The sequence below is a fragment of the Macaca mulatta genome, chromosome 1 (assembly GCF_049350105.2).
Source record: "Macaca mulatta isolate MMU2019108-1 chromosome 1, T2T-MMU8v2.0, whole genome shotgun sequence".
Taxonomy (NCBI): domain Eukaryota; kingdom Metazoa; phylum Chordata; class Mammalia; order Primates; family Cercopithecidae; genus Macaca; species Macaca mulatta.
In genome coordinates this window covers 36645337-36650417 of record NC_133406.1, presented here as the reverse complement: position 1 = coordinate 36650417, position 5081 = coordinate 36645337, and positions in this window count along the sequence as shown.

Below are 5081 nucleotides of genomic sequence, written 5' to 3'. Positions count from 1 at the left end.
AGTCTCCAGATACTTAGGTTATGTGCATTCTTTTTCCTAAAGCTGGTGAGCATGTGTCTTCCTTCCTCATACTTGAAAGGTACTTTTTGGTAATGATACTCAGGATTGTAATTAAACTTTCCAATAGTATTCTAGTTATCTAACCAAACTGTCATTTACAGTGCAAGAAACTCAGTCCCAGTGAGATTTTCTGATGCTTCAAGGGTCATACAGTTCCATGTTACCTTCCTTTAATTTAGTAGAAAAATTTATGCCGGGCTGGCACAGTGACTCATGCCTGTAATCCCAGCACTTTGGGAGGCTGAGGTGGGCGGATCACCTGAGGTCAAAAGTTTGATACCAGACTGGCCAACATGGAAAATCCCTGTCTCTACTAAAAATACAAAAATTAGCGGGGCATGGTGGCACATGCCTGTAATCCCAGCTACTCGGGAGGCTGAGGCAGGAGAACACTTGAACCCAGGAGATGGAGGTTGCAGTGAGCCAAGATTGTGCCACTGTACTCTAGCCTGGGCAACAGAGAGAGACTCTGTCTCAAAAAAAAAAAAAAAAAAAAGAAGAAGAAGAAAAAAGAAAAATTAATGGCAATTATGGGTTCAGAAATTATTTTAATGATACTAATTTTTAAATGGTGACTGTATCAAGAAACTAAAGTTTATTATTAGCATTCAGTAGGCCCTTTTTTCCTGCTGCCTAACTTGCCTAACATTTTAGGATTACTTACTTCTTCAACAGTTTCTTCCATTTCTATAATATAGTCCTATATAAAAGATTCCTGTGTATTAACTTAGATTATTATACCTATTAATTCAGGAAATAATTGTGAAACTGATGGTCAATAGTCTCTTCTTAAATTTTACAGGTGACTCTTGTTTTGACACCTTTCAGCTGTATTTCAAGTGGGAGTCTTACAGGTGTTGAAGATAGAAGATGAAAGGTGTTTTATGAAGTAGGCTCCAAAATCAGAGTCAACTCTGCCATACTCGTTGGTCAAAGCAAACCACAGGACCAGCCCAGATTCAAGGAAGAGAGAAACAGACTGTACACTCTGAAGCACATTGGATGTCATCATGAGTTAAACCTCTCTTTCTCAGGGGAAATGATTTTAAAGCACAGAGGTAATTTGAACCCGTGAAATTGAAGTTGAATTGCAAATAAGTTACAGTTTTGTTTTGTTTTATTTTATTTTTATTTTATTTTACGAGACAGGGTCTTACTCTGTCCCTACGCTGGAGTGCAGTGGCCCGTTTACAGCTCACTGCAGTCTCAAATTCCTGGGCTCAGATGATCCTCTCACCTCAGCCTCCCAGGTAGCTGGGACTACAAGCACACACCACCATACCTGGCTAACTTTTTGTATTTTTTGTTGAGATAGGGTTTTGCCATGTTGCCCAGGCTGGTTTTGAACTCCTGGGCTCAAGTGATCTGCCCGCCTCAGCCTCTCAAAGTGCTGAGATTACAGGTGTGAGCCATTGCACACAGCCCAAGTTACAGTTTTAGTACTGAAAAAACTTGGCTATCCTTTCCTCCTGGTGACACTTTTTTTTCTTTTCTTTTCTTTTTTTTTTTTTTTTTTTGAGGTGAAGTTTCACTCTGTCACCCAGGCTGGAGTACAGTGGCACGATCTTGGCTCACTGCAACCTCTGCCTCCTGGGTTCAAGTGATTCTCCTGAGTCAGCCTTTCAAGTAGCTGGGATTACAGGCTCCCAACACCACACCAGGCTAATTTTTTTGTATTTTTAGTAGAGATGGGGTTTCATCATGTTGGTCAGGGTGGTCTCGAACTCCTGACCTCAAGTGATCCACCTGCCTCGGCCTCCCAAAGTGCTGGGACTACAGGCGTGAGCCACTGTGCCTGGCCTCTTTTTCTTTTTCTTTTTCTTTTTTTTTTAAAGTTCTGAAGCAGGCTTATTTCCAAAAAAAAATGAGTCATTTTTTCCACTAACATTTTTGTTGCAACCTACATGTAACAGTGAGCAACTCAGGGTGTTCCGTTCATACCCTTTCCCCCTTTAAGGCTACTTAGGCCTCTTTAAAGACGATCAAATTGTTTTGGAGAAATGGCACATACATTTCTGTTTTACTGTAATCCTTTTCTCTATTCTCATCTTCAGTATAATTTGCAAATTATACTTTGAAAATATGATGTTACGCAAGTCAACATTTTAACAACTTTTCTATGGCAGGCATCAATGATAGTCATCTTAAAGGCACGTGTCTAAATAGACTACCTTCTTCCATTTCTGTCAAAAGTCTCACTGAGTGTTTCTGCATATTTTAAGAAAACTGAAAACTCGCCAGAAACTTTTATTATTGTCTTAGCCTGTTTGAGCTGCTATGAAAAGATGCCTTAGACTGGGTAATTTATAAACAACGGGGCTGGGTGTGGTGGCTTATGCCAGTAATCCTAGCACTTTGGGAGGCCAAGGTAGGCGGATCACCTGAGGTCAGGGATTTGAGATCAGTGTGGCCAACATGGTGAAACCCCATTTCTACTAAAAATACAAAAATTAGTCAGGTGTAGTGATGGGTGCCTGTAGTCTCAGCTACTTGGGAGGTTGAGGCAGGAGAATCTCTTGAACCTAGGAGGCGGAGGTAGCAGTGAGCCGAGATTGCGCCACTGCACTCCAGCCTGGGCGACAGAGTGAAACTTCGTTTCAAAAAATAAATGAATAAATAAATAAACAAACAAACAGCAGGTATTTACTGCTTACAGCTCTGGAGGCTAGGAAGTCCAAGATCATGGAGCCAGCAGATTTAGTGTCTGGTGAGGGCTCACTCTTGGCTTCATAGATGGCATCTTCTTGCTGTGTCCTCACGTTGCAGAAGAGTCCAGCAGCTTACTCAGGCCCTTCATGAGGTGTTAATTGCATTAATGAGGGCTAGTCTTCGTGATCTAATCACTCCTTAAAAGCACCACCTCTTAATACTATTGCACTGGGGGTTAGGTTTCAATGTAGGAATTTTGGAGGACACAAACATTCCAGGCACAAGTAAGCAAATCATACATTGTCTTCGTCCATTTTGTACTGCTGTGACAGAATACCACAGACTGGGTAACTTATAATAAACAGAAATTTATTGGCTCACAGTTCCAGAGTCTGGGAAGTTCAAGATCAAGCAGCCAGCCTGTTGGGAGGGCCTCCTTGCTGCTTTGTCCCATGGCAGAAGGTGGCAGGGCAAGGAGCGAGAGTGAGAGAGCAAGAGGGTGCCGAACTTGCTTTTAAAACAAACCCCCTCTTGATAACTAACCCACTCTCACAATAATGACATTAATTACCTCCTATTAGGCCCTGTCTCTCAACACTGTAGCGTTGGGGATTAAGTTTACAACACATAAGCTTTAGGGGACACATTCAAATCACAGCATTCTGCCCCTGGCCCTCCAAATTCATGTTTTTCTCACAATGCAAAATACATTCTTTCCATCCCAATAGTCCCCAACATCTAACTTTTTCCAGCATCAACTCAAAAATCCAAAGTCCAGAGTCTCATCTAAATCAATATGAGTGGGACTCAAGGCAAGATTGGTCCTGAGGTAAATTCCTCTCCCATTGTGAGCCTGTGAAATTAAAAAACTAAGTGTTTTCAAAATACACTTCAAAATACATTTGTTTGCCAAATACAGGCATAGAATAAACATTCCCCTTCCAAACTGGAGAAATGGGCAAGAAGAAAGGGGTAACTGGTCCCAAGTAAGTCCAGAATCCAACAGGGAAAGCAACATTAATTATTAAAGCTGGGGAATAATCTCCTTTGACTCTATGTCCTGCATCCAGGGCACATGGAGGCAAGGGTTGGGCTCCCAAGGCCTCGGGTGGTAACGCTCATGTATTGGAGTCTCGTACCTGCAGGTTCTCTAATCTGCAATTGCGTACTGGCTCTACAGTCCTTGGGTTTCAAAAAAATTACCTGAAACTTTTTTTTAAATCCGAAGTCCCTAAGACCTAGGAAGAATTTACTGTTGTTGTTTCTGTGACTCAAGGTATCACGTGATAGACTGTAGAAAGTGTGACTGTTGGTGGCTGGGCGCAGTGGTTTATGCCTGTAATCCCAGCACTTTGTGAGGCTGAGGTGGGCGGCTCACTTGGAGGTCAGGAGTTCAAGACCAGCCTGGCCAACGTGGTGAAACCCCATCTCTACTAAAAATACAAAAATTAGCAGGGTGTGGTGGCACGTGCCTTGTAATCCCAGCTACTCTGGAGGCTGAGGCACAAGAATCACTTGAACCCGGGAGGTGGAGGTTGCAGTGAGCCGAGATCGTGCCACTGTACTTCAGCCTGAGCAACAGAGTGAGACTCCATCTCAAAAAAAAAAAGAAAAAAAAAAAAAGAAAGTGTGACTGTTGGTAGGACCTGTCAGAATCAGCTCTCTATTATGAGGGGCCGACTCATCTATCATCAAATTTCCCCTTTTGTTTGCCAACAAGACATTTAGTTGCAACCTCAGAATCAGGAGATATAAATGTATTCAGTTTCATAGAGCAATCAAGGAATGCGTGCTAATCCATGTTAGTTTTTGTGATATGCCCAAATCAATTCACCAGCAACTGTTTCAGACTGAGCATTGGTGTCTTTTGAGGAGATGCAAAAGTTTTTCATTGATGCAGAAGTACTTACCTTTCTCATTCTGGACTTGTGAGATTTAGTCTTCAAGTTAGTACTTTCACTGGCCAACTCCAAATTATTTCCTGCAAATTGTGTGGTATGCTGTTTTGGTTATTTGCCTCTTACATCCTGTTTTATGGGCCCTTCTATCTATATTGCATTAAAACAGCACAGTAGCTTAGTCTTGTTTTGCAATGATATCAAGGTAATGCTGACATAGGTATTGTAATTGTTCTTTTTCATTATCTGAACTTTTAGAAAACATGGTCACAATATTAAAAGTTAAACTAGTACTATCCTGATACAAAACACAATCGTTAATCCACAGGCAAAGTCAAAGACAGAATATTACAAAACACATAAATAACCCACCTAAACTGCATCCCTTGGAGTAAGGCAACAATGGAAGATCTGTTCTTGTGAACTGCTAATCAGAGTGACCAACATCAGCCTGGGGAACTGAGCGGGGAGCAG